General features: G+C 40.4%; 1 protein-coding gene across 9 annotated transcripts in view; it reads right to left on the reverse strand.

The window, feature by feature from the left end:
* Positions 1–19872, reverse strand: part of fbrsl1 (fibrosin-like 1) — a 227704-nt gene that overhangs the window by 157098 nt on the left and 50734 nt on the right. The window lies entirely within an intron of this gene.

A 19872-nucleotide genomic window follows, 5' to 3' on the forward strand; every position in this document is an offset into this window, starting at 1 on the left:
AACACTGTCCACTCTTACTTTCTCTACGCTTTTCTATTTCTTCCCCCCAACTGACACTGATGAGAAGCTGGGAGCTGCTCTCTGCTCTAATGATGTCAGCTCCCTAGAGGAGGTGCCTGTCTGCTGAATCTCAACAGCAAGCCGTCAATGCTTGAGCCTGGAGCTGAAGCTGGAGAGAGAGCCCTGAAGGATTGAGGAGAAAGCTCTGACCGTGAGACAACAACAATAACCAAAACATCCAATGTTACATGCACCGAAAAGAAGGCCAGGTACTTTTTTTACATTTACTTTGTGTGACCACTCAGTTATTCTCTCATTTGAGCTCTGTACTGCACACTCACTCGCAGGCACGGGGAGAACATGCAAACTCCACACAGGGAGGGCCGGAGGTAATATCGAACCCGCGGACGTGCTAACCAGTGTGCCGCCCATCCATATGATGACCGTTATGGAAAATATACATCGTGTTTTACAACATTATGTGAATGTATTTAAGTGCACCAATGGATAAAATAGCAGAGTTTATTGTAAAAATTTACAAGTAGTCTTTGGTCTTTGGTTGTTTTTACCCAAATATAGTATTATTTGACAATACCTTTTGTTGTTGAGGTTTATACATAATATAGAGGTAAATGTAGAACAAAGACGACTATGGTGTGGAACATACTGTAAATGCTTTTTAAAATGCAATCTGTTATGCTGACGTAACATCACTGGGGCAAGCATGTAAATCTTTGTACTGCAATATGTTTGGGCATTTGTGTTTTGGATGCAGCATTCTGATTGATCTGCTCCAGGGCTTTTCACTTGATGTTTGAACTGGCGTTGTCTTTTATTCAAATCACAGCTCTCTACACCTGCCAAGCTAGGCTCTATCTACAGAAACCACATTTGGCCCTAAATCAATAACAAAGCAATGGAGGAATGAACCAGTGGAGCGAGCTAAGGAGCAGCAGACGAGGAAGCCTGATTCTGTTTGACATTTACTTGGACTCTGCTGTGTCAACAATAATGCCAACCTTAGATCATACACCTTTAAATCCTCATTGCTGCTCTATATTTTACTTAATATTCGTAAAGGCAATTTTTTATACTAATAGCATAATTGCCCAAGTAATTTGTAACTTGGTGACATAATATAAAAAAAGGAACAATGTGGTTGCTAAGACTTTTTTTTTGTCTTTGTAGATGCTCAGTTATTCAGGTCATGACAATCTGCACAGGTTGAATCAGGGCTTGTATCAGCTTGCATTGACAACTAAAAAAAAAAAATCATCGCACAGATGGAAAGTTTCACCAGTTTTGAAACTGTGCTATACCTTGAGAGAAAATCCAACCAGCCCTTTCTGTTCCATGTGCCGTGGAAAATGTCACTTCTGTATTGGCCTTAGCGATGCCTTACCTCACCGATGATGCTGTTCAAATCGCAGCATCACAAACTTGTTGGAATTCTAACCAAAATTTTGAAGCTTTTAAACCCTAAAAACCGAATGAAATCTGAACAGCTTTCCGAGCTGGGTCGAGGCTAGCCGACTGGGTTTTTGCGTCCCCAAGCGTTCCTGAAACAAATTAAATTATTCTGATTTTAATTATTTCTTATGGGGAAAAATTGAATCGGACTCGGACCATTTTTCTGGAACGAATAATGGTGTAAGCCAGAGGTTCTACTGTAACTATGTTGAAAGCAAAGTCTATGCTTAGTCTAGCTCTACAAATCCAAACAAACAAAAAACACCAGCTGAGCAGGGTCTTCCTTTGAATGACCTCAGAGCCAAATTTAAACAAGCGTTCCTGTGGTCCATAAATACAATGGTCCTCCAAATGTTCCCGAGATTGAAGTAGTGGGTTGTGTTACATCAACTGTGGGACTGAGGATGGCTGTTTTTCTTTCCAATCATTCAAGTTTTTTTACCCACTGCCAAAGTGAATTACAAACTGCCTTTTGTGCAAACGCATTGTTCATCCAATTTTACTGGACTGCTTGAACCAATAAATAAAACCTTTTTTTTAAAGCAAACATTTGAAATGTCCTTAAATATTGAATGATTTCAATTTAAATCCCTGAAAACCTGAGATAGTTTGTGCTACATTTTTTATGCGTGTAACGTTTTAATTTAGCCACATAGGAGAAATACACCGTCAAGCTCGCTATAATGGGCTGTCGTATTAAATGCTATGATCATATGCTATCTCTTATCCCCTGCTCGGCTTTTTGATGGTGGATGGGCTCTATATTATCTTGACTCCAACCCTATTTGCATTACTGCCATACTTGTCTGCATGTATCAGATAAGCTTTGTAATCAGCTTTAGCTGGGTGGCAGGCCTATGATTTACCATGTTAAACAAAAAACAGGACTTAGTATAAAATGAAAACATGTTGGATTGTCAGTTACAGACAAAAGAAGGATCACACCTTATGGAATTAGTAGATGGAAAATAATGACAAATATGTGGGGCTGAATATGTATTTGTCTCTAATACTGAGAGAATTTATGAGAGAACTAAGTCAGCATGGCAACGGAATGGACACTTTTGGCTTGAGTTAAAAAAAGAAAAACACCTGCTGATATAATTTTGATCATAATCCAAAAAAGTGGCAGGCCACATGGATTTTGCATAAATTCTCCAGATTTCTTAATAGTGTGTAGGGTTCATTAGCTTTAAAACAGCATACGTAAAGGCACAAATAAATGCACGCATGTTCAAGTTTCAGGTCCTTTCTCTCTTTTCCTACAAATCAAACCAAAATGTGATGCACAATATGGAAATCATACATTGGTTGAATAAGATTTGCTGTGCACAGCATGTTTGTAAGTGAAAATATGTATATAAATAGCCCACTTTGATGTTACGTAGTGTTTTAACTTTGATATGGATTTCAACTAAATTCTTTACGCAGAAGAATTCTATACAAACATGTGCAGCCAACACAGCTGTTAAACATTTAAGCTATTCAAAGGCGACCACTGTAGTTGGATCTGGACAACAGCAGGGAGCCAGACGGATAAGGTGAGAGGTCTAGCAGGCGTCATGTTAAAAGAAATCACTACATCCGGGAAAGAACTGGTATATTATGTCTTGCCACTTAGCTTTCATGCTGTTATTTTTGTAGTATTTATTGCTTCTGGCCCTCAGGTCTTACGGAAGCTGTGTTAACTGAGCTGGTTGATGTTCGCCACTAAAATTAATTTATCGATGCTGTTAAACCGTAAATCTGTTTCTTCCTTTCTTCTTTCGTTTTTACACAAATGAGAAAATAAATGGGCACAGGAAATCATTTAACACTTATGTCTTATGTGCTTCTTCTCTTTTTTCGTTTTTACACAAATGAGCAAATAAACAGGGACAGGAAATCCTTTAACACTTAGGTCCAAACTACTACTTGTAGTACAGCATCTAGATACTTCAACTACTTTGATCCAATCTTCAATTCCACTTACTGAAAGCTAGGCGTGAAATAGTTATGGGCTTCAACCATTTATTAATTTTCTGTATCGTTTGTCCACATTACATTGAGTCAGCCTTCAGCACTTGCGGAGCAAACAAAACTGCATGACGAAACAAAATACCAAACAAAACTCCACCAGCACCTCCACCACATTTCAACATGATTAATTTTACCTTTTTAATGTTTAATTTGTATCTCGTTTATTCATCTGGGCCCAACTATTTCAAAATCACCACCATAGTGGTCCTCCCTAAGAAAAACAACCTCCCCATCGTACTCACTTCTGTACAGCTGGAGTGCTTTGAGAAAGAAGTTATGACACAAATATAGAAGGCAGTCACTGAACCCCACCCAGTTTGCTCATCATCAGAACTGCCCCATGTTGGTAACACAGTCGTCCATACAGCCATCATAGAAATAAAATAAATGGAGAAATGTCTGTTCAACTGCAGCTCAGCATTCCCAGCAGGCTTACCAAGATCCTGTTTACATGAAGACTAACATTTCCTCTTCAAATGGGTGCTGGCCCCCACAAAAGACGGAGTTGGCACCCAGACACCAGGCACGAGGACAGTGAAACGGTGAGCCTTGAAGTCTTTGTGCTGAGCCTTATCCTGTAGAATCACTACTACTCCCAGGATGACACCAATATCATCTAGTTTGCTGATGACATGACAGACATTGGACTGGTCACCAGTGGAGAAGAAACAGCCTACATAAAGGAGGTGGCTCAGCTGGTGTCATGGAGCGATGAAGATAATCTCATTTAAAATTTTGTAAAGACTAAAGAGATTACTATCGACCCAAGGTGCAAGAAAGAGAACCTTGCACCGCTTGTCATCAGGTGGAGAGGGTGACGGGATCTTCAAATCTTCAAATTTAAACTCCTTGCTATCCACATCACACATCTCATCATCAGGGAGGCTCATGGGGGACTACTATACTTTGTAGGGAAACTGAGAACATTTGGAATTCCCTCCAGACTGCTCAGAAGGTTTTAAGGATGCACAGATAGTATTTAATGTATTTAAAAACAAATCACTAAAATAATTTAGTACATTGCCTTGCCCACCCCTTTTCTTTATTATTGAGCTTAAAGTAGCTCTTTTTAAAAATCATTTGCAAAAGTCATGAAAATAATTAAGTACCGTAATTTTCGGCCTAGAAGTCGCTCCGGAGTATAAGTCGCACCAGCCATAAAATGCACAATAAAGTGAAAAAAAAACATGTATAAGTCGCACCGGAGTATAAGTCGCACTTTTGGGGCAAATTTATTTGTCAAAATCCAACATCAAAAACACACATGAACCAGCAACAACAGGCTAAACGATACGATAAGTCTTCTTTCACATCTTAATTGCGGTAAGTCTGAAGTTTGAATTGGAGAATCACTGAGTCCGGTTGGTTAAAGAAGGACATTTGTCTGAACCGGACAATCAGGCCAATAGTTTCTGTCAAAAAATATGTTGCACGTTATATCACCTCTACTGTCATTGGATTCGAGCTTTCAAATGGCGCCGTATCCAGGGATGCAAAGAAACAAGGGGGACTTTCCCAAATGGAAGCATGTAGCAAGGTCGTCTCCACATTTTTTCTGCCAGTGGAAAAGTGAAGGGTCACTGCGTAGCAGGGCTATAGCTACGTGACTGCCTGACAAGCTCCTGCGGGCCGTGCAACCAATGATGGCATTCCATCTTGTGTCACTGTGGGGGTATCCAGAAGTGGCACGGTGCTGAGCAAAGTACCCCCCCCCCTGCTTTCAGTGCCTCTCTCCACCTCCCAGATGCATCCATCACATTGCTCCCTCGTAGGGCGTGGGTAACGGATCGACTTTTCTCCACCGCACTAATCAATCCGACTCTCGCTGCCTCTCCCTGGGAACATTTATGGCTTGCCATAAAGCAGGCCTTTGGGGCATTACAGCACCCAGTAATCCTGCTAAGTGAGCAATATTTCCCATCTCTGGAGCTGCAGTTAGACGAGCTTGAGCCATAAATAGCAGAGTTAATCAGTGGCCGTGACTTCTCGGCCAACCCTAGTGGTCATAAGCCAAGTGGGACCAGAAGGGGGACGCCCGCTGGACAAAATAAAACAACATTTGAGACAAACCCATAAGCTGAAGTCTTTCAGGTATGTGTTAGAGCTTTTATTTTTTTCTACCACTCACCTTATGAATACAAAAGTCTTGGTACAAACTACAATGTAGTCAAATGGAAGATTTTTGATCCATTGACATCGCTATGGACCTTCACCAGTACGTCTCTATGAAGAAACACTCTCCTGGTAATACCATATTCTCAGCGGTCCAACAAAAACCAGGAACTCCTATGGCCACCTGCTCTTCCTTGCTTTCTCCTCTGTCTTCCACACAACATCGCTGTAGAACTGGGTTGTGGTCTTCCTGATCAATGTACCACAGACTGCCAGGATCCACAACCCTCAACATTGGCTTGCCCAAGGACTATGTGCCTCACCCTTTCTTGTTCACAATACTGGCCTGTGAATGCGCAGTGAAATTCCTGAACGTGCAGTGTGCAGGTGACACAGTGGTGGTGGGACTTATCACCAAGAACAATGAGTTAGAGTCAGAGAAGGGCTAGAGCCTTTGGTGGTATGGTATAAAGATAATCCTGCTTAAATGTCAAGAAGACCAAGACGATGGTGGTGGACCTGAGAACAGTATCCTCACCACCAGCAAGGTGTGGCAGAGGAACTGCTCGGCTGAAGAAAGAAGGGCTTTAAAAACGACAGTAAAAGCTGCTGAAAAGAGTACAACCTTAACAAAATCAAAGACCTCTTCACCAGTAAATGTGGAAAATGGGTATCATCAGGGACCGAATCGACCCCACACACACTTCCATCCGCTCCCCTCAGGCAGGAGGCTACGGAGCAAGACTACAAAGCTGAGGAAAAGCTTCTTTCCAGAAGCTGTTAGTCTGCTTACTCAAAAAATATTCTGTAGCCTCAATGTCTTGTTCTGTGTAAATTAGGGGTAAAAATGGGTATAAAAATAAAATTCCTTAAATACTTGTACATTAAGTGGATTCAGTACCTACCTCTGCAACTGGCCACTGGACTTCCTCTGTCAGAGGCCTCAAGTAGTACGTGTTCGCGACAATATCTCAAGCAGCATCACACTGAGCAGACACCCCCCCCCCCCCCCCCCCCCAAGGCTGGCCCTCGACCTCCACCCAAATCAATCCTGGTTTATTTTTATAAAGACAAAGTCACTCATTGCCCAAAAACGTCTGGAGCTAAGTATAGGTGAATGTCAACAAAAATATAAGTTTTTGTTTTTATGACAGATTATACGGGTGCTACGTTACAGAGATATAGTCAAAGTCAATGACCAAAAGACAATACTAAATAAATGAGCTAAAACACAACAACGATAAAACGCTAAAGCCATAAATGCCGTTCTTTATTTTCCGACTTTTATCCAAGGCCAGTATGGTCTTCGAAGAAGAGACACTTTCCCATTTTATGCTCGACTGAGTTAAAACAGATATGTCGATGAGCTTATATTTCGGAATGTCTTAAAACAGGCAGTTTTCTCTCAAGGCACCAGAGGGAATACGTTATGGTGAAACGCGTAAGACAGAAAACAGCCTTTAGTGGAGTATCGCCAAAGGGCTGTAGCAACCACCTCCTCTTCACCAATAACTGCTGCTCTGGTTGATCCCATTTTATTGTATTTCATTCCATCCATCATGCATCAAAATGTCTCCCTAAGGTACTTTTGGCTTTGAGCAAAGGCCTCTGTCTCTTTTTGCTGCAAGGCCAAATCCCTCCATCACGTCACAGGTGCAGGAGTCAAGGTCTTCAACCCTCGGCACCCACAGCACTCAGCAGCCCTGCTCAGATCAGCCAACCTTCCCCAGGCTGTCTGCTTATCAAGCAGGAAAGGTTGGTGACTTTTTAAGTCTCTTTGTTCAGGTCAGAAACCCGACATTATTTTCACACTCTGATAGCGGCAGAAACATGACAGGTGTCCATGGTAACAACCAACAACCAAAAGGTTCTTTGTAGATGTCAGATGATTTTTTTAAGTAAGGACAAGCACATTGTTCACTTGAACAGAGAGGCCAATAAATGGATATTGCTCGGACGATGTTGATCCACTTATTGACCGTTTAATTTATAAGAATTTTTTTTTAAAATAGGGTGGCACAGTGGGGCACGTCTGCCTCAAAGTTCAGAGGTATAGGGTTCTGGCCTTCCTGTGTGGAGTTTACATGTTCTCCCCATGCTTGCGTGGTTTTCCTGTGAGTACCCCTATTTCCTCCTACGTTCTAAAAACATACATGGATGGAAAAATGAATATATTTTATAATTGTAACTATATATGCTGTGTTTGTATTGTTTTAAATAATAAAACCCTTATCTTTGGCAATCATGGGGTTGCCAGTCAGGTTCTCTGGGCTTAGAAATGATTTGTGGCCCACATGATTCTACAGAATTCACTCACCCATCAGCAGAGTAAGCAAGTGATTACTTTAAAACCTTCGAATGAATAGCACCCCTGACAGCCCTTTTCCAAGGAAATTCTACCTTATCAAATGTTGGTTTACGTTTTAATGGAAAGCTTACAATCTAAAAGTCGATGACATATTATCAGATTCCTTTATGTGGTGTTATATTATTTCCTCTTCAAATGTTATATGTATTGTAGCAGCTACCACACAGCTTCTTGTGGGTAACTAGCACTCATGAATCCTGAAATAATTTTGCTCTCCCTTCCTCTTTTGAAGTAATGTGTGAAGGCCTCTTCTCTGGTTGGATACTGTCCAAGATATTTCTGTCAGATCTGTGTGTATCCCAGCACCAGAGAGTTTGTGAAATGGCAAAGTAGCGCCAAACACTTCTGGCTGCTGCAGCTGATGATGGCTCTGGCAAAGCCAGACAATCAAGTGAGGTTTCCAAATAATTTGTGCTTGGTAAATGAATGGCCTCAGACTGGAACAGACTGGACAATGAATAAGAAATCTTGCACAAACCAGTTGGTAGTTTCCAGGTCAGGCTGAAAACTCTGGACTGTTTACTATGCTCACGCATCATGGATACATAGCTGTACTGTACCTAGAACACAAGATTGGAGTGTTCTCCTGTGAAGGGATCTTATCTACAGGGCTCAATAACAGTAAATCTCCCCGTGTGCAGTGGTTGCAACGCTCTTACAGTTAAGAGAGGAATAACTGTACAGTATACAAGAGAAGCTGCCTCTCAGGGACGTTCACTGTAAGGGAGGAAGATGAACGTAAGCGCTGAAACTGCTACAGCACACATAAAATCTTTCTTTTATCTCTCTGAACAATCAGTCTAATTATGCTCATTGGAGGCATCCAATTAATCTTCTATTGTCAGCCAGTGGCTAAGTGTTTTGCTACTCCTTAGACTGCCACACACTGACATAGTAAAATCTGCAATTAACACTAGGCAAATTTATTTACTGCCACTTGCCTGAGCTCTGACTCCCTCCAATTACGCCTGATCAATTCTGTCAGGAGTGGCTGGGGTGGCACTGGGGAGGACGTTTGTTGATGAAAAAGCGAAAAAAAAAAAAAGGAAAAACCCCATCTGAAACACCAGGAGGCATATGTGACAAACCCACCAAACGTATAAAAGATTGGCTAGAACAATGACCTCTATCTTTTATGGGATTTCTTCCGTTCTACTCTGTCATTATTTTCGCCAAACCACTTTTAAAACCGGATGACAGAAATCTCTCTTCATGGTGAGTAGAAGTCAAGCACTGCCATGAATAGTGGAAAATAAGCAACTAATTGACACTCTGTATAAAAAGGTTTATGCCAAATGACAAAGTCGAAGCACTGCCTCAATTTCTTGTGAATAAGACACTCAAATATTAAACACAACACAAAACTGTCCTTCAAAGTCATTTTTTTTTTCATGTGTTTTACTGTCCCCTGATTTGCCGGTAATTGCACTCAAAAAGTGAAGTGAATATCCAAATAGTAATTTGATAGATTGTAATATCTTGTGTTCAGACACACTTTTTGTGCAAAGAGAAGTTTTCCTACCTTGCTAACAGTTGGCTGCCATAAATAGAAACTGATACCGCTTCCTGTTGTGAGACCCTCCGCTTGTCACGTGTACCTCATAAAATCTGAGCAGAATGTGCCAGCCTTGTGCCAATGTTTGGCAGGTGTGTCTGAGGTGAGTGGCTTATGTGGCACCGCTCATAGATACGGCAAGAAAAAGGAGTTGTCAAACAATTAAGACTTCTTCTGAACAACATTCTTCTTCAAGGGGCCAATTTATGACATTATTTTTGCCCTACAGGGTCTTTAAATGAAGCCAAATATCATAAAACCCTAAAAAGTTTGAAAATAGTGAAAGATAAATCACATAACTGAACGTTGTAAAAATTAAAACTGAACACTCAATTGCTGGTTACAGGCTTCCATTTCACAAATCACAAAAACAGGATGTATTTTATTTTTTTCATTTATTTATGAGGCTTGGTTGTGCCAGAATGAGGGCAGGTGAACCCGGGCGCAGGGGAGCAGGCAAGACAGAGTGAGAGTGGGGGATTGGAGACTCACCCACCACACAGAGAATTTACACCTACAATACCCAGACATAGTTAAAAAGGGAAGTAAATAAACACACTAATGACAAACACGTGACCAGGAAACAAGGTGTAAGGGTGGGGGAGCTAAGTTAAGTCAAGTCAAATGTATTTATATAACCCTTAAACGCAGAAAAGTCTCAAAGGGCTTCACAGGCCCATGGTTGACAATTTTTACGACATCCCATAATCTTAACCCCCAGGAGGGTAAGGAAAAACGAAAAATATAAATATCTGGGGAAACATAAGAAACCTTCAGAAGGGACCGCAGTTGGGGGAAGTCTTTTTTTTTTTTTTTTTACCACAGTTAGGCAGCAATAATTAACATATTTATTATATAATAATAATGATATATATATAATATTTATATAATTAACAAATAACAATATTTACTTTTGTTTTGGAAACTATTAAATGACCAAACTTATTTTTTTGTGATTCACATCATATTCTATGTCACTTGATTATACCAAAGTAAATGAGAAAAGCTGAGACTGAAAGCGCAAGGGGATTTGTGCTCAACCGGGTGCCAGTATTGTGCCTCGAGTTAAGAACGTACCAAAATACATACGTGTTACAATGGTGCAGCAGATCCTTGTATGTGTTTCTGTGCCCAGTCATGCTTCCGTTTTAACATTGTACATGTTTGTGTGTTAACTACATGGCTGCAAGCAGACCCCCTGAAGCTACATTGGCTCCACTGCTGTGAAACCAAAGCCCCACATGGGTGCAGACACTGGGAAGACAAGCCCACTGACTGGAATAACCATGTTAGAAACCCCACTGTAAAACGTCACTAATATTTAATGCCCTGCTGTCAGGTCTGAAGGGCACAGACACATAGATGAACAGTGCAACCAAGTGTATGCTCCTCTGCAAGGCTCACTGCATCTGAGAGTGAGTGGAAAGGAAATATGAACAATGTGCCTGTGCTGTCTGATGTGTATGATTGCAACTGACACAGTTTTGTGGTAAAAGTGTTTACATCACAGAGGATATTTTTCTTGTACTATCCAGGCTACATTCACACCTCATTTCTTAATGCTCAATTTTTGGTGTATAAGCATAAACATTCTATATTTAGATACGCCCTCAGTCCATCTGCTGTGTGAACATATGCGTCCGAAAAGTGACCCGTATGCGCACAAGAAAGAGACAACGTTACTCTCAGTGTACTACTAACGGAAGTAAATGTGGGCTAACGAGCAGGAGCCACAAGCTTGTCTTTTTATTATCTCATATCCACAGAGGAGCAATTCAGGAAGAGATGGAAATACCGTATTTGCGGGAAATGAGTCAAGCCCAGACCGAATTTGAAAAAAAAAAAAGAGCCGTTCAGACTTTCTTTAAAAAAATCGGATACAGGTCCCGTAAGAGTTGGTTTGAACGTTGCCTAAGAGTGTACATACATTGTTAACCTTGAATGTAGCCATCGGAATTCTTTAGTGTGTCACGTTAAGCACACCGTATCTAAAACATGTGTACTGCAATCATCACAGACAGCAGGTGAATATTTCCACATAAAACAAGCAGGAAGTACTTTAATATTTCAAAATATCTTGTCTGTGGGGTAAAAAAAAAAAAAACAGATAAATAATTGGCAGTACTGATGCAATGCAGTGCCGGACACCTCACCTTAAACGCCCTTGATGAGAATTCTGCCACATAACTTTGCTCTGTTGTTTGTTTTTATTTTATAAACTTTGAATCAAGATAGATTCAAGAAATCAAGATTGAAGATTGGCGCTCGTTTCTTTGCTACTCAATTCGAATTACTATATATATATATATATATATATATATGGTGTATATAAAGTGTATAAGTGCATAAAGAAGAAGTATACACAAACACATGCACACAAGCTAATAACAACAACATATTAACCGTGTGAGTTTATCTGGAACCCACTGAGAGTTTCAGACTCATATGTGTTGAGAGGTCAAGCCCATGGGGAATCGCCTGCCTTCATGGCTCAGAAGACAAACTCTAACCCGCTTCCCTCGAAGGGGTCAACCACAAGAACCACACCTCCATCTGGTCCTGCACTTTAGGGATTGCCAGGGGGTATGTCAAAACCACGTCTGGCACGTCAAGCCAGCCCCACACCCCGACCCCCGCCTCAGGCTATACATGCGCTATTGTGCAAAAGCAATCATTCTTATCCCCCTTTCACACATACACCTCCTCTCTCTTTGTTTTACAAATGGCCTCTCCCACATCATTTTACATACACACTCCAACTGAGCTCTGGGGACCTTCCAGGAAGTAATTGTGGCTTTTGTGCGTGTGGTCCTCCCCACCGCATATACAAGCCACTTCTCCCTCAAAGGAGCCACACCCCCTTGTCAGCTGTCATCGTATAACTGCCTGCAGACCCAGGGGCCTAATGGAAGGATCTATACTACATGAAAACACAATTATAGACCTTGCTACAATTGCTACTGTGTGAATTGCCTTTAAAAAGTGGTGCAAGGTATCAAAAACATGCCACCACTTCACAAAGAATAAAAGTGACACTATGTGAAGGTGTACAGCAAAAGCATGCTGTTTAAACTGTTTTAAGTGAATCCTACGACATATATCATTTCATCTCCTCTTCATCTTATTAATTAGTGTCTTTAATACATGCACGTACATATATTTGACCTTGTGTAGCAACACTGCTTGATATTTAAATTTGCAAGTAAATGGTGGAAACAACACCAAGACCCACACAAGAGTCCCACGTTCCGGCGGGATTTCATTATCTCCGAAGCTGATATTTTCATGGCAATATGCTGGCTATGGTCACATTAAGCCTCCATTTCAAGACACTGCAGGAAACATGTTGATGGAACCTGCAAAAAGACCCACCCCTCCGGGGCTCAATATTGCAAATCCAGCCAGGCAGACTTCAGCACGAATGCAAAGATGGCAGAGGTGGGTGGGGGAATTGTGGCTGATATTTTCCCCTCCATGTGTTTCCGAATGGGAACAGTGACCCCCAATGGACGATATCGGGCAACTTGGTAACAGGCTAAGCGTATATATAACTTCGGCAACACATTGCATGTGCGACGTGCGGTTTACAACCAGCAGGGGTCAGTGTTGTACCACGGCAAATCTGTTCTAACAAAGAACAGTAGCTGCAAAGGATCACATCTGTCTCTGTGACACATCTAATCCCATTTAATCCATCTGAATTAATGTCCAGTTTTGCTGGTTGCAATGCCCCTCTAGACACAGGGTTACTAAAACAAGGGCAGGAGCCACAGCAGATCCAATTAATGTGAGTCAAATGGGCTGAAGTAGCAAAGATGACACTTATATGCTTAGATGCTGCCTTATATGGGATAATTTCATCACAGCAAGAAAGGCACTGGCACAGAGAAAGTGAATGTTTAAATAAACAAACACACAGTGAGTGTGAGTAAGCAATGGGCAAAGATGTTCAACAGGCACACTCGTGCAAAAACACATTTGTCAAACCAGGCGGTGATTAAAAGCTGATAATTGAAGCGCTAATTACCTTAAACTAATTGATGCAGATCTAACAAGGAGAAAATCGGGTTGCCCAAATGATGGTGGAGAGCAAAACAAAGTGTGAAACAACACATCTGTAAACAACTGCTCCTTCCGTCGTATACAAGTTTACAGTACATCTCACAACTGCCACCCACTAAATGTCGACTATAAAAACACCAGCTGTGACATTGTGACATATATTGAAATTGCCTAGTATCAAGTTTTGATTAGCTGGTTTGTCAATGTTTTTCATTTTAATAAAAGAAAAGATAGAAAAGAAAATCAAGTATGTATTGGGAGTTATGTGGCAGATTTTTTCAAATCGACATTGCTGCGATGAAAGCCAGGTCGATATCGACTCATCTCTGGTGATGTCATTGATTTTTTTTTTTTCAGACATTAGAGAATGAAAGAATGCTTGGCAATATAGTCGCTGACAATAGACATCTTATAAACAAAATTGAGAGAAAATAACAAGTATATAACACCAAACGGCAACTCAGCTGTTAACATGACACATGTCTGTTAGAATACAGGAACATGGACATGCCTGGGGTGAATACCCAGCTACTGTTGTGTCATGTTTGCACAGTTTGGCCAAACGAGGAAACCTGTCCTGGTAGCCCACCGTAGCAACGACCCTCACATGGTGGGGATTTACCCCGTTTCCAAATCATCATTAACATCTGTGAGCAGGAGAATAATTTCTTGCTTTCCTTGGAGTTAAATATTCCAGGTCAAGAAGGTTTTTTTTTTCTTCTCCTAAATCCCGCTCAAGCCTATTTTCTTCTGCTTTAATGGTCACTCTTACTTGCCAAAGCAACATATTCAGATAAAAAGGACCGTTTAAATCAATTATGGTGACAGGCTCATCTTAGTCAATCCTCTCATCTTTTGCCGTAAGCGGCTCTCTGCCTTCTCATCAAGCAGGGCAAAAACTCATGATGAGCAACTACTTGACATGAAGCTCTGAACAAATAGTGTTTCCTCGACTCGTCGAATAACCCTTAATACAGGGGTCGAGAAGCCGTGACTCCAGAGCTGCTCTTTGACCCTTCTGCTGTGGCTCTCTGTGACTTCGGGAAAGAAAATAACATGTTTAATTCAGGCCTGAGCTGTACCCTATTGTTTTTGTAAAAATGTATATTAATAGTCTTCTCCGTAAAGACTCTCATTTTGTAGGAACCAATCATGAAAGCAAACTCACCAAATTTTGTACAAATCAAATTCATATTTTAAGGTGGCCATACACAAATGCAAAAAAAAAAAAAAAAAAAAAAAGAGTCTAGCGCTTGCTTACTTGCTTGCTACCGCCTGGTGTGCTTTTTGCAGCCAACCGACACGCTGCTTTTTGAAAACTGTTATATTTGCATGTTTTTCTGCTTAAAGACATTCTCTATGAAATTGATGCTGTCATTTCCCTCAGTGCAAATCACAACATTTGGCAACCATTTTAATGATCTGTAGTGGACTTGGATGTTTTTGATAAAAACAGCTGAGAATAAAACATGAGCTCATTTGTACTGCAGCCTGAACCGTGATAACCAGCTCTTGAGAGAGCCTTTGTAGGCACCTCTGATACTTAACATTACACAACGCACATTATTCTGTGCTGGACCACAATGATCATGTAAATCATGAGGCTTGATTTTAATGAAGAGTCTCTCCCCGCTGTCTTCTCTTATTAAATGTCTACCGGGGGCAGTATACGTATCTGTTGCTATAGTTACATATTTTGCACCTGATACAAAACTGGGAGATGATGTAGCCCGGGTGGTTTCACTTTTAATAAATTAGGTAAATAAAGAAAGTAATCACAGGGACCCTGCCAGCCAAGCACAAAGAAATAATGTCTGGACACATACTACATATATTATGGCTAACACCTCCCCACTGCGGGCAAAGTCTCATAACCGCAGAAAAATATGCATCTAATGTAAGTGTAGGATTGAAATCCCGATAAAAATAATATTGGCAATCTGTTCGTCACGTATCCTGGAGGATCCTGTTTCTCAATCTAATGCCAGCATAGTGTGCTCGCTATCGAGCATGACCATGGATCTCTGCTAATTTAATGTTCCCGAGTTTATTCATCCCTTGAGCTTTTGCTCTGAGCTAGCGCTGAAATATCTCAATGATTATGGCTAGTTGTCTGTGACACTGTAGATGTGCATGTGTGCGTGTGTGTGGATCAAGTGCCTTACATGTCTTTTCATTAATCACTGCTCTCTGTTCCATGCAGTATTCATCCGAAGAAGCACAGCAGGCACAGACATTGTCTTACTTCAACAGTTTTTTTTTTCCTGCTTAATTGATGTATCTTTGTCTTTCTTCCCATCTCCCACAGTCTTGTGTCAATGCGCCTGAAGGACAATACTGTAATAAAATTCATAGACACTATTTCTGGCGTATGAATGTTATTTAGTAGAATTTCTTGTCACATTAAATTTCCAGAGGAAAAAAAATTAAAACAGGACAAGTTGGTCTCTCTTTACAGCTGTTAACAGCTTTCTCTGTTCTGTGAAGAAAGTCACTTGTAGTATTGCATGAGAGAGTCTAATGGCAAGCAGTCTATTTTTTAGTTTAACCTAAAGGATTCGAAAGGATTAATATCAGATTATATTGATGATATTGGATATAGGATTGATACAGTCACCACATATTTGGAAGCATACAAATTTCAAAAATGTCTAGGTCATAGTTAGAATTCCAGGAACTGCAGGGAGCGTCCAAGGTCAAGCATTACAAAAGTTGTTCAATGGTACTATGGTAAAACCCCCTATGATATTAGACAGAATTTTCGAGGAGTTTAAATCTCCATCATTCATGGGCATAACATCTTAAGACCTCAATGTACGTCACAAGAAGGGGAAAAAAAAAAAAAACAAGCAACAAAGAATCAACTGTGGCTGTTTCACATTTTCTTTGCCCATTGTGTAACACTTCTCTCCCAAATGAAAAAAGAAAAAAATGTGTCATTGTTGTGCACAAGGGCAGCTTGACAGTTCGAACTGTACTCTTACAACTGGCATTTGATGACGATAAAAAAGAAATTCTAAATCATATATTCAGCAAATTAACTGAGTCATACAGGTGAATTTTGAGTCACGCTTTCCCTCCAGCACAGCCTCCGTCCCAACTATTGACATGCTCTCCCCATTATTCTGTCTTCTAATAATGCTCTTAGTTAAATTGCGGTTCAATCCTTGTGCTACAAAAGTGCAGGCCTCCTTTATGAGGTTACCACTTACAGGCTTTTCAAGCCCGTAATTAAATCAAGGAGGTGAAATTTGTAGGTGATCTAATAGTAGGTGCATCGCAAGATACTGTTTTAATTCCTTTATGAGAACCGCAGGCCATTTGACCTGGAGGGGTTGAATGAAAAATAATTTATGACTTATCGGAGTCTGAAAGTCTCATACGCATGTGATAGAGGAATTAAAGCCTCTGAGCTACAACAGGCCAAATCATGTAAAAACATCCCAGGGGCAATATACACAAATCACGTCCTAAACAGTGATGCGAAAGCGCTTATTTCGAGCCTTGGGAAACTCGGTACCATTGTAAAAACACAATAATATAATCCAGGGTAATCAATAAATCTAATATTTATAGGTGGCACACAAAAATGTTGGCAAATTTACAGAAAACACGATGCTACAAAAGCGTGACAATACCCTTTGTTCAGAGAAGATTCCAAGTTTGCAGTTGGTAATAATTTGGTGTGCTACTAATCAGTCGAGTTTCTCTGAGACATTTTCTCAAGAGCAAATACTGGTACTGCACATACATACTAATAAATAAATATTGTTACATCAACTACTGCAATGAAAGTATAAATTAAAACAGGTTACTATTTTGTTTTTATATTTTTGCAAAAAAATATTGAATATTCAGTACAAAAGCATACTCAGTGAGCAAGCTTATTTCTCAGAAAATCAATAACAACAAAACATTCTGAAGAAAGCATTTCTCCTGCTGTTATATTAAACAGTACAGGAATTCTATTATCTACTGGTTATTTGACAGCAATATCTATGCTGTACGACTATGGATATAAAATATAGTTATCAAGGCTTAATGAAGTGAAAATGACTCATGGTGCAGATTGACTTAATCAACAAGTGAAATGGGCTGCAGGCAGATGAATGTGGCTAGAAATCGGCTCTGAGTATCCTGAGCTGAGCTGCATCCACTCAGGCGCCATGCCAAACAACAGCACGCCTCGCAGTATCAGTCATCCTGATCACACTCCCCAACTGCCAATGGCCACTAGTGCTCTTGCATTCATCATAGCTCTCAAGTCACCCCTTCTTGTCCACAGGCTGAACTTGTAGTGAGAGGTTTGCCCGAGGGAGGGTTGGAATAATAGAGTATGGTGTCTGGAGGGTTTTCATATGTAACATTGTTAGTGTGGGGCAGCGTGTGTGTAGCGTGGCACTAATGGACAACAGTGGTGTGTGTCTTGTGTGTGTCACTTATGCGGGTCAGCGTTATGTGTTATTCATAGCTCGATTGAAGCGTGTTGAAGGTCAAAGGCATGGCGCTGAGTATCCTGCAAGCATCTTTTTACAGCAAACATAAAACATTACCATGACATCTATTCGGTGCTGGGAACCAAATTAAGCTTTGGTCACATCTATTTACAAGACTTGCATTCAAAATGTATTATCCCTAAAAATGACTCTGATTCGATGTTAGCATGCAGGGTGCATGATGCAGCTGGCCGGCCTGAGTTAGACTGACCGTGATAATACCTACAGCAATACCCGAGTTGGATGTAGCACAAATCCGCCAAAATTAAAAATGAAAGTCTGCAATCAAAGCACATCTGTTTCCTTTCAGAAGAAATCTAGCGTGTTGGTGTTTATAGTCAAAAAGATGACAATTGTGCATGTTCATGGCCTGTGAATAACGGGTTGAGCTCATTCACACATAATTATCATGAGGTCGAGAGTAATAATACACATAATCATTCTTCTCTCCATATTAAATATGAATTATGACACATCCCAGTCTATGTGCACATCTCATTTATGGCAATAGCTGGGATGTACTGACAAGAATATTTTCTACGATTTGAAATGTACTGTACAGATAGATGTGATTTAGTCATTGCAGTTTATTTGATCTTTCCAAGAGCCACAATTCTGTCAGGTTGATTTATGTCTATTTAGTATAGGGGTGTCAAAGTCATTTTTGTCGCGGGCCCTATCATAGTTATAGTTTTCTTCGGAGGGCCATTATGACTGTCAAAGCCTTATATTTTATACAGTATAAGCTACACAACAAACTGATGAATAATTAGCTTTGAAATCAGAGTAGTAAAAACTGTTAAAATATTTTTAAAACCAAACGGAATGAAAAATTGCTAGCAATAACATACATTTTAATTAATATTAACACATGAAGTCGATGCACAATTTGTCTTTGCGGGCCACATAAAATGATGTGGCGGGCCATATCTGCCCACTGGGCCTCGAGATTGACACTTTTGACTTAGGACAAACAAAATAATGCAGCCAAATCAATTTGCAGTCATGTTAACCTCCCTAGGGACTATACGAGATATTTTTTATCTGAGGAAGAGGCCCAGAGTCTACATTATGAGTTGTTTTATTTTGTTGGCTTTTACTGCGATAATTCCCCTCCTCCTCAATAGAACATTGGTGGATAATGGTCTCAGACAGGAACTTGAAAACATCCGTCCATTTAAACAAGTTGTTAACAGTGACAGGCTATCTCTCACGGGAACAGTGACAGGGCCTTTCTGCATAAACACACTTCAGCAGTCAGTAGTGGTGGGAGAAACAATCCATTCTTAGATGAATTGCGATGCAGATTATGAATTCCATTTTACCTACGCAAGGGCTGCGGGCGTGCTGGAGCCTATACCAACTGTCTTGAAATTACAATTATGAAAACAAATGAAACTTTCAATAATTGATTCGTAAATAATGTAAGACTTACAGAAATAAAATTTAAAAAATTTCTGGGGCTTTATTCCATTCTGAAAAGGTCCCAAGTATGAGACCAGACAAACTGTTTTCCCTCGCCTAGATATAGGTCACTGGTGACCCCAACTTTGAAGTCAGTTCGAGGATTGAATTTGTGGTCGCTTAATCGGCCCATGCCGGTAAAGAAAAAGGGGCAACTGTCAACTGAACACTAAGTTGTGGTGTCTTGGCTGTGATGGGTGGGGAAGCAAGTCCGCAACCCAAGATAAGCAGAAGAGGATGTATGTATGTATGTATGTATGTATGTATGTATGTATGTATGTATGTATGTATGTATGTATGTATGTATGTATGTATGGATGTATGTA

The sequence above is a fragment of the Syngnathus leptorhynchus genome, chromosome 4 (assembly GCF_054491065.1).
Source record: "Syngnathus leptorhynchus isolate UIUO chromosome 4, UIUO_Slep, whole genome shotgun sequence".
In the NCBI taxonomy this organism is placed as follows: domain Eukaryota; kingdom Metazoa; phylum Chordata; class Actinopteri; order Syngnathiformes; family Syngnathidae; genus Syngnathus; species Syngnathus leptorhynchus.